We start from the raw sequence: 11,376 nt of genomic DNA, 5'->3' as shown, positions 1-11,376 counted from the left end.
GCAGGTCATCCAACCTTCCCATGCCCCGCAGGCAGCCCATCCACCCTCCCCATGCCCCACAGGCAGCCCACACCACAGGGGGGACTTTTTCTAGGCATTTTACCTGACGCAAGCGGGGTACACGTATTTGGAGGAGTGCGTGGGGAGTTTTACACGCGATTGGCCTGGCACGAGCGGGGTACGTGTTATCCGAGGGGTGCGCAGGGAGTTTTACATGCGATTTCGCTGGCGCGAGCGGGGTACGCGTATTCCGAGGGGGGCGCGGGGAGTTTTACACACGATTTTGCTGGCACGAGTGGGGTACGCATATTCCGAGGGGTGCGCAGGGATTTTACACACGTTTTCGTGGTTGGGGGCTGTATGCTGCTCCACTGGCCTTTGCGCCATGTACTGGATTTGTGCAATGTTTTTGGTGTTGGTGGCGTAACTGGCGCTGCTGCAGGGTCGCTGCGCCACTCTGCGCCATGGCTGCTTATGGATGTATAAATCCATGAATACGCTGTGCGGCGAAATGGGTTTTGGCGCACGCGGCTGGTGCAGACTGCTGCACGTGCACTCTGTGCGCCAGCCGCGTGCGGCACTTGTGCTCTAAATTCTATGAATTACCCCCAGTGCATTCTGTCAGCTCTCTGCCTGGCAAAGAAATAAGCACTTCCTGACACCTGCAACTGTGTGTCTGTTCCCACAACTGGGGACAGATTTCATTTTGACCCTAGAAAGTGGAAATCTAAAGATACAACAGGTCAGAATCTCCTTTACTGACTAAAAAGGCTGGTTTCATCTTGGGAAGTAATCTCAAAAGTGCAGAGAAATGAAACGTCATTGCCGATTGAGCCACTGCAAAGCTGAAGCTGAGTTTTATAATTAAGGGGAGAAGTGTAACCATAATAAGGAGAGAAACTTTGAGTCTGGCGGGGGTGGGTGTTGGTTGACATTAACCTGAAGGGGCAAAAGGGTCAAAAGAAATGCACAGATTTACATTATTATGGAGCACTGGATGGAGTCTTGGGGTCTGGTAGGGGGGATGGGGTATCAGTGGTTAACTGGACTGTCGTGAGTAGAGAGAAAGAGCAGAAGCAATAGGGCAATTGACAGTGAAGTGTAGTGCAGAGAAGAAGCAGAAGGAGTGAGATGTGAGAAAACAGATATGCATTCAGCAAGATAATGAGGAGCAAGACCATCTATAGCTTTGTAGACTATGAGAAGGAACTTGAAAAGGGAGCGGTTGTACATGGAGAGCCAACTAGCATGGTGTCTCTAGATGGAAGTGAGGGAGGATCTTGGTAGGTTGTAGAGAGTGTGGGTACCGAATTTGAGGAATGTATCTAGAAAGAGGAAGGGGTAGGCATGAGCAGTAGTTGAGTTTGATGAGCACTAGGGTGAATATTAGAGTTTTCTTACAGTGCTCAGAAACTGAGAGCTTTTCTGAATGTTGAGAAGGTTAATACAGGAAACAGAAGTGGTGGTAGCGATGAATTGTTGCAGTCAGAGGTCACTATCACATAAGACCATAAGGTTGGTTCCTTGGGCGAGGGAACTAGAAAGCAGGAAAGAGAAAGAAGAGGGGAGTTTGGAATGCTATTGGAATCCGGAAGAAAGATAGCTTCTGATTTTGAAGAGATCAGCATGAGGCAGCAAAGAGCATGAGATGGCTGTGATGAAGGAGGGGAAAGGGCAAAACATGTGAGTGTTGTCAACAAACATGTGATAGTGAAAGCCATAGGGTGAGGTAAGTCTTCCTGGGGAAGAAACTTAGGGTGAAGAGCAGAGGTACAAGTACTGATTATTGTGGAACACCTATAAGGAGACGGGAAGGGTCAGAGATTTGCGAGCTCCATGAGGAGCGCACCCAAGCAAATCCCTGGAAGTCCCGCTTGTCCGCGAAACTCTACCTGGACGTCTGAACGTGCTGGAAGACTTGGTTTTATTTTGTGCAAACTACGAGTTCCACAAGGCTTTGCAAACTAATTAGGGGGAGTGCCTATAAAACCAGAAACACGCGCGCACCCAAGCAAGTCACTGGAAGTCCTGCTTTTCTGCGAAACTCTACCTGGCTGGCTGAACGTGCTGGAAGACTTTTTTTATTTTGTGCAAACTACGAGTTCCACAAGGTGACAACTAAGAACATTTGATTAGTGTCACAAAGACTTAAGACTGTAACTCAGCACACCATTTACCACGTTTTATTTTGTTTGTTTTAGGCTTTGCAACCTAATTAGAGGGAGTGCCAATAAAACCAAGCAAGTTCCTGGAAGTCCCGCTTGCCCGCTTTGCTGCGGTGCTGCGTGTTATTTGCTTTGCATGTTATAATGCTGCTTCATGCTGAGTCGCGTGAAGTATAAAATCATTTATATTATTATTTAGAGCATAACTTCTGCATTTGGGTTAATTATTGGAATTGTGTTTGTTTTGCCTCACGCACGTGGCGGCGATCTAGTGTTTCCCCGTTGTCTACACAAGGACAGGCTTTTATTGGTGTCCTATGGCATCTCTTTTATATACGTTAAAAACCAACATGCCGGAGTCAGCTGGCACGTTACATACGCTGATTAAGGCAGTCAAGAAGTTAATCCCCCAATCCTGCATGTCGAAGAAATCCATTGTTCTTACACCAGTGCTTCACACGCCTCTTTCAAACAGAGATATTCGGGCATTTTGTGCCAAGCGAAAAGAATGCATGGTAGATGAACAGCCCTCTGATGTAGTGCTGCCTCCCGTGGACAAGACCACTCTATTATCTCTCGTACCACCCGTAATTGGAGTAGCCAAGGTACTGAGTACTACAGATGACCTTCTTCCAAAAATAGTACTGCCATCTGGACCTATGAGTATCCCTGTGGCTCATTTGCCTCTTGTTACGGCTATGGCCGGAGATGTAATTATACCCAGGATACCTAGTATCTATGATCACACTATTCTAGCAACAGTTCAAACACCTACCAAACATAATCACAAGAGTAAACATTTGTCTCCCGTAAATGAGAATAGAGAATCAGCGCTAGATCTGTCAAACATCTCTATGCATGCGAGTTCTGGGAAGTTAAGTACCATCCCTGGGGACTCTCGTCAAAATGATGGCATTGCAGACTCTTTAGATCTGTCTGTTAAGTCCATTGCTGATTCCTTTCTACATCCCACACCGCGGCAACGTATCCAGATGAGTCATTTGGATAATCCTGCAGAGAATCTGGCCCTCATAGAAATCACTTTGGCTGCTGTAAATAATACAGTAGCTAGTTTGTTTAAATTGTTTGAGGGTTTGGACGGAAAGATCACGCAACAAGCTATTCAAATTAAACAGATACTTGATTGGACCACTAATTTACCTGCTGAATTACTTCTCCCTCAGATTGGTGTTAATAAGAGCGATCCACCGCCTGAGGTGTGAAAACTGAGCAACGAATGTCTGATTGCATCGGCCTTACCCTTGTTCCAAAACAGCATATGCCCAGTTGAGCAATCAGCATCAGAAGTCATTAATGTAAATGACTCCTGGATCAGTCTAGACAGGAGCACGAAAAAAAAAGGCTTGTGCAAATGTAAGTGGTAGTCGGGCTGACGCTGATACTCAAAGGGCAAACCACACTATCTGTCCAAATCGATTACCTCAAAATTAAAGTTGGCTCCCAAAAAAGTGGCAAAGCCATTTTTTCAAGATCAGTGGAATTTACAGCCTTCTCAATCTATTCCATCCATTGACTTGACCCCTTCAATAGAACACTTACAGACTATTCTACCACCACTGATTCCGGTGATGTTTCAGGCATCAGCTGTGACAGGGGACAGTCTACCGGTTTCTATTCTCCATAAAAACAAAAACAACCTGAATTATGCTCCCCTTGTGCAGTTGATTGAGAATGCGGAAGCAAGAGGCAATGAAACTGTGCAGCCAATTTGCGCCCCTGCACCAAGAACCCATTCAACTTCTCAATCGAAATCACGTGAAGGGAATCCTGAATCAAATGATTAAAGCAGCAGTGGATGCCTACCTAATCCAACGTGTTTCTGAAGCTATTATGGCTAAACCTCCTGTGACAAACAAAATACAAGATGTTTGCCATGCAAAAGATGTATTTGAAGCTGTCAATTCTAAATCTGATCTGTTCATTGGGAGAAAAGATTCCTGTCCAACAAGGGAGGCAATCTGTCCAATCTCCAAGACAGTGATGGGTGTCAGCAAACAATCATCTGAGTGTCCACGTGCATTAGGACCTATAGACCCAAAAGTTAAAATTGACTCGACTACTCTCCAAAAAATGCTCATAAATAACAATGGCTCCACCAAATCAGGTCGTCATCTACATAAAAATACCTTTGCCAATTGTTATTCTCTTGTGGTGAAATGTCGAGATGCTCCTTTTGAAAAATATGATTTATGTAGAACAAGCATCTTGAATATTTTTGGTGATGTACATGATTTGCAAGATATATCCTCAGGCGACATTGACCTGGTTGAGTTTGTTTGTGACCAAAATCAGTCCATTGTGCGCCTGTGGATCAAATCAGGCCTGGTCCTAAACTCAATCTGGAAAGCGAAAATGGAATTGTTTAAGATGGGGTTCTTGGTAGCACAGGACCCTGAACGCCTGATAGAGGGAAAAAAGGCACCTTTTGAATGCAAAACTGTTGTAAATGAGGAAGCTCGGCAGCAACCCATTTGTTCATGCTCTTATTGTGGCCCCGTTGACATACCTCAACATGTGGAAGTGAATGCCCCAAGAAAATAACCATTAACTGAAGCTATCACACATACCCTGTCCATAGTGAGCTGGAATACCAGGGGACATACTCACCTCCAATGGGAATCAAACCAATTTTTAAATCAATATGATATAGTGGCCCTGCAAGAATCTTGGTTACGTTACAAAGACCACCTTTGTGGACGATCATGATTATCTTGCTCCCAGCAATGGAGGCCACAAAGGGGAGACCTACATCGGGCCTCTTGGTGGCAGTTAAAACAAGTAAAGGGCTGAGCATGACCAAATGGGCCGCCCCAAATCATTTTATGCAATTGGTTAAAATATTTGATTCTAATCGATCGTTGGAATTGATAAACTTATATCATAATCCCCTAGGTATTTCAGAGGATACCTTTTATAGAGATGTATCTAGTCTCCTAGAAACTGTTGCACAAGATCATAGTGTTACAGCAAGTGTTGTGGTTGGTGATCTAAATCTCAATTGCTTTTGTTTGAAAAAAGGAACATGTGCTCCTGTTAGGGAGCGGTGGCTCAGGTTTGTATCGGATCATAATCTGCATATGGCAAATGGAGCCTTCTTGGGAGATAGCCCTCCCCACCACACATGGGAGAGAGGATCTTCCAAATCCATAATTGATTATGTATTTATGACTGCAGGATTGGTCTCAAGGGTTGACAAACTGCAAGTGATCATTACCCTTTAACCATGTTCTGGCAGTGGGACCATAACTTGTGTGAGCATAACCAACAATGGTCCACTTAAATTCTACAGGTTAATACTGGCAAAACTCGTCTTAAATGGACCAATAAATCACGTGATTCTTTTGGCGAGGCGACACGGAAGCTCACTGGGATGGAGACTGATTCTTAAACAGACTTGTTATCTTCCTTGCAGAATATCTGTCTTGATAAAGGTGCATATCATTCTGCACATAAGCACAACTTTGATTCTATTGTACAACAGTCTAGAATTATGTATAGGAGAGAGCTAAAAGCCAATCTCAGGTTGCCTTTAATTGAGCGTAATCAGGCACGTAAAAGGATCAAGTGCCGATATCGCAATTTGACTCGTGCTAGGAAAGCAAGGTCATTTCAGTCTGACAGCGAAGCTTTCATGCAGTCAGTATATAATAAAGACTCTTGTCAAGTGTGGACCTTACTGAATAAAATGTCTAATCCGATACAAGCCAGTGAGCAATTGAGTGGGGTGTCTGAAGCCTTATGGCTTGAACATTTCTCAAATCTTTATGCGGATGTGAAGTTTGAAAATGATAGATATGAGAACCAGAGTCCAAAAAGTTGGTGGTTAGAATGTTCACGAGGAAATAATAGAAGATCTTATAAAGAAATCGTCATCGCCTAGAGATTTGGGAGTGGATGGCTTGAGCAATCTCATGTTCAAACAAAATCCAACCAGATGGGCTACTATCCTCAATAATATTTTCCAACAAATCATGATATCCAAGACCATACCAAAGTCTTGGACATCCTCTTTGATTGTTCCAATCTTTAAAAAGAGTGATCGGGAGGTCCCATCCAGTTATCGCCCGATTGCATTGCTTGATGCCCCGGGAAAGATATTTTCAAGTTTAGTCTTGAGGGACTTTGCCAAGTGGTCCCTAGCTCACAATCAGCATGGCCCAAATCAGACAGGTTTTGTTGCAGGGCTCGGGACGGTAGTTAATCTTTTAACTCTCTATGCTCTCAAATCACAGGCCAGGATCTTAAAACAACCTATCTACTTCGCCTTTGTTGATTTACACTCGGCTTTTGACTCGGTTTCCCGAGTCAAATTATTTGACAAGCTACAAGCCGCCAAGTGTCCTGCAACCTTATGAGACATGATTTTTGGGTTGCACTCGCTGACTTCTATAAGGGTCAGATTGTCAATGATGGGTATTTTATCCGCGGCAATCTCCACATCAAGAGGGCTGAAGCAGGGATGTATCCTTGCTTCTGCCCTCTTTAATGTCTTCATACATGATGTGATGCAGGCCTTTATCCAGGTGTCTTCGGACTCGCCAAAAATGAATGATGTGACAATTAAAGCATTGTGGTATGTAGATGACCTGGTGCTAATCTCCAAAACTCCAACAGGCCTCCAACTCCTATTGACTTCATTAAGTACATACTTGGATGATAATGAATTAGTCATGAATATGAAGAAAACACAAATAGTGTATTATGCACCTAAAATGACTAAAAGGGCCAAGATGCACTGGAGAATTAAGGACGTGAGAGAATTATTTGTATTTGGGGATACTGGTTGATGGCATGGCGCAAGCTGATTCACAGTTAGGGTCCCTTGAACACAAATTAGTCTCCGCCATTTCTCAGACAAGACTGGTATTATACAAGTATGGCAAATTTTCCATCAGACCTGCCATCTTGTACTGGCGACAGAAAGTGTTACCAACAACTTCAGCCTTGAGACTAAAAACATAATAAAAAAATCCTTTTTAAATAAATTAGAGGCAAAATTCTGGAGGTCTGTGCTCCATCTGCCACAATGTGTTCCAGGTCCATGGCTGCGACATGAGTTGGGACTCACATCCTTGGCTGCGGAATATGACTGGCGGCTTTGTGCCCTGCTTCGCAAATGTTTAACCTACACGCGCACTGACAACATTTTGGCAACACTGTCCATTAATATGTTAACATCGTCACATGGTTTTGTCCGTTCTTGGTCAACATACATTTTGAAAACTCTGCTAAGGGCAGATGTGAGTACTGATATACTCATCATGAATCCAACCAGAGCAAAAGATAAGATCTTTAAGTTAGACTGGATTGACACTAGAACTATGTGTGTTACTTATAAGGACTTTGATATGGTTGCTTTTGCACATAAAAAAACTTAAAGTTCTAGAAACCTATTTGCACAGAGCTCCTTCACCTCAGCTGAGATCCTTAATTTTGCGTCTTCGATTTAATCTGTTTCCCACACGAGATGTCTTAGCAAGAAGGCATCTTATCAGTGGGAAAGAGAATTTGTGTAGATACTGTGCAGATACATCTATTAAGGAGACCTTGAAACATATAATAATAGACTGTCCAACAAGTAGATTGTTCTCAAGGGTTGTCAAATTTGAAGTAAGTGAACAAACTGCAAGTGATCATTACCCTTTAACCATGTTCTGGCAGTGGGACCATAACGTGCGTGAGCATAACCAACAATGGTCCACTCAAATTCTACAGGTTAATACTGCCAAAACTCGTCTTAAATGGACCAATAAATCACATGATGCTTTCGTCGAGGCGACACGGAAGCTCACTGGGTTGGAGACTGATTCTTCTACAGACTTGTTATCTTCCTTGCAGAATATCTATCTTGATAAAGGTCCATATCATTTTGCACATAAGCACACCTTTGATCCTATTGTACAACAGTCTACAATTATGTATAGGAGAGAGCTAAAAGCCACTCTCAGGTTGCCTTTAATTGAGCGTAATCAGGCACGTAAAAGGATCAAGTGCCGATATCGCAATTGGACTCGTGCTAGGAAAGCAAGGTTATTTCAGTCTGACAGCGAAGCTTTCATGCAGTCAGTATACAATAAAGACTCTGGTCAAGTGTGGGCCTTACTGAATAAAACTTCTAATCCGATACAAGCCAGTGAGCAATTGAGCGGGGTGTCTGAAGCCTTATGGCTTGAACATTTCTCAAATGTTTATGCGGATGTGAAGTTTGAAAATTATAGATATGAGAACCAGAGTCCAAAAAGTTGGTGGTTAGAATGTTCCGAGGAAATAACAGAAGATCTTGCAAAGAAATCGTCATCGTCTAGAGCTTTGAGAGTGGATGGCTTGAGCAATCTCATGTTCAAACAAAATCCAACCAGATGGGCTTACTATCCTCAATAACATTTTCCAACAAATCATGATATCCAAGAGCATACCAACGTCTTGGAAATCCTCTTTGATTGTTCCAATCTTTAAAAAGGGTGATAGGGAGGCCCCGTCCAGTTATCGCCCGATTGCATTTCTTGATGCCCCGGGAAATATATTTTCACGTTTGGTGTTGAGGGAGTCCTTGCTTCAGCCCTCTTTAATTTCTTCATACATGAATGGATGCAGGCCTTTATCCAGGTGTCTTCGGACTCGCCAAAAATGAATGATGTGACAATTAAAGCATTGTGGCATGCAGATGACCTGGTGCTAATCTCCAAAACTCCAACAGGCCTCCAACTCCTATTGACTTCATTAAGTACATACTTGGATGATAATGAATTGGTCATAAATATGAAGAAAACACAAATAGTGTATTATGCACCTAAAATGACTAAAAGGGCCAAGATGGACTAGAGAATTAAGGATGTGAGTGTGGAAGTGGTTCTAAATTATTTGTATTTGGGGATACTGGTTGATGGCATGCCGCAAGCTGATTCACAGGTAGGGTCCCTTGGACACAAATTAGTCTCCGCCATTTCGCAGACAAGACTGGTATTATACAAGTATGGAAATACATCTATCAAGGAGACCTTGAAACATATAATAGTAGACTGTCCAGCTCTAATGGACATAAGAGCCATATTTATTTGGAAACATTTTATGTACTTTGGTTGGATGGCCCCGGAAAACAGATGGCCAACCATTCTGTCCACCAACATCATTAGCATTCGTATTGCAACTTACAACTTTATGAATGCCTTAAATTTGAATGTGGAAACTGTAACTTTGTAACGACACAGGATTCCCAGGCCGCATAGAAATCGAGAGGAGCAATATACTGGATACTCATCTCCATAAATGTTAAACAATGTGACTTGCTTGAATAACTAACTTTTTCTTTTTAGTTTCAATGGAATTAAGGCGCACCCAATTTGGCCTTGCATATCATTCTTGTGTTATAGGATTATTAAGGTTTACAGTATGAATGTCTTATTGGTTCATTATCTTATGATGTAATTATTCTTATGTGTAGGTGGCCACCTTTCTTTTGTTGGCACACCTTGTTTTAACCAGAGCACTTCTCTGCTTTTTTTTATATTTCTTGTTTAATTTTAGTTTGTTCTGATTGTTATGCTTGTGTTTGGGTGTTTTGTTTATTAGCTACCTTTGGAACTTTCTTATAAATTGTTATAAATTGTTAAATTAATTGAAAATTTGTAAAATATGAATGAAATGTTTAACTTTGATAAAAATTGAGTTTTCTCAGCTAAATTAAAAAATACAAAATAAAAAAAAAGATGCTAAAGTTGCGACTTTCCAGGTAGAGTTCAATCCAGGCAAAAGCAGATTTGTTAAACCCAGAATCTTGGAAAGTGAGGAGAGGAGATGAGTAATCAACAGTGTTGAAAGCAGCAGAGAGGTCCAAAAGGATGCATATAGAGCCTTGGAGAGGTGAGCATCAGAGAGAAAGTTGGAGACATGGATTAGTGCAATCTTGGTTGAGTGTTTACTTCCAAAGCCAGATTAAAGTGGCTCTATATGGCCATTACCCACAATGTACGTGATGATCCATTTGAAGACCATGTGCTCATGCACCTTTAACAAACGGGCAAGTAGAGAAACTGGGCAGTAATTGGCAAGTTACATTTGGGTCAGCAGAGCGTCTTTTGGAAAGGGGTTGGGCAGTTGCAGATATGAAGGAGGCAGGGCATAGTCCTGCAATGTGGGGGAGATTTAAAGCTCAGAGTTAAAAGGGCAGGTGATTGAGAATAAGTCTTTGACCACTGGAGGAGCAAACAGCTTGATAGGAGCGCAAGTTGGATTGTTGTTGCAAGGGATAGGTGCTAATTCAGCAGAAGAGGACAAAGAGAAGTAGGTAACAGTAGAATAGGTAGTGGAGAAAAATGGAGGAAAGAAAACAGGTGTGGGAGGAAGGGCTGGATGGCTATGAGAGCATCACACATTTTAGAGATTTCAGAGGATATGTAGTGAGCAAAATGGTAAGCGGAGCGGGAGGAGGCAATGGATGTTATCTTGGGAGAGGTGACCAAAGCGTTCAAGATGTATGAAAGTTTGCAGTAGTGATTGTTTGTGGAGCCAGATCATTTGGTAGAATCAAGTGCAGAGGTGAGAGCAGCAAGGGAATTCTTCGAGGCTAGAAGCAGGGTGGGTGCCTGTGATTTACACCAGCATCATAGGTAATGATGACGAGATCCTGGGAGAATAGGAGTATCGGTTTAAGACCTGTGGGTACAAGGACAAAGGATGGAGGTGGGGATGGAGTAGAGTGAGTTATGACAGAAGAGGAAAGAAACAACACCTGTTACACTGGTGCAAAAGTACTATTATAAAAAAAACCAAAGAAACGTACCTTTCCTGCGGACTGTGGAACAAAAACACTGCAGGCCCGGTGCCGCGCAGGAAAGATACCTTTCTTTCTTTTAATAGGGGAAAACAAGACATCATTAGCACCCGTGTAGTAAACTACACGGGTGCTAAGGTAAGTGAAGGGAAGCGTCTGACACTTAATGAAAGTACTTACCCTTGTGAATATAGTCCGCGTTTCGAGCATTTTCTTTGCCTCTGGGCGCCTCCTGGGGTGCTAATGCTGTTTATATCTCGATTTGTAATAGGACAAAAATTCCTCTTTCTGTTTATAGTGGTCGTAGTGAGCAGGAACCTACAGGGACTGCCTTTTCCTACCTGCAGAGTTTAATGTTTATAGTTTCCCAACATTTTACAACAGTGTGCACAGTTCCAGAACTGTTTTTAAAGTGAAAGT

This window comes from Ambystoma mexicanum, chromosome 1q (genome assembly GCF_040938575.1).
Source record: "Ambystoma mexicanum isolate Mex_15411 chromosome 1q, UKY_AmexF1_1, whole genome shotgun sequence".
In the NCBI taxonomy this organism is placed as follows: domain Eukaryota; kingdom Metazoa; phylum Chordata; class Amphibia; order Caudata; family Ambystomatidae; genus Ambystoma; species Ambystoma mexicanum.
Note: the sequence above shows the minus strand (reverse complement) of the source record.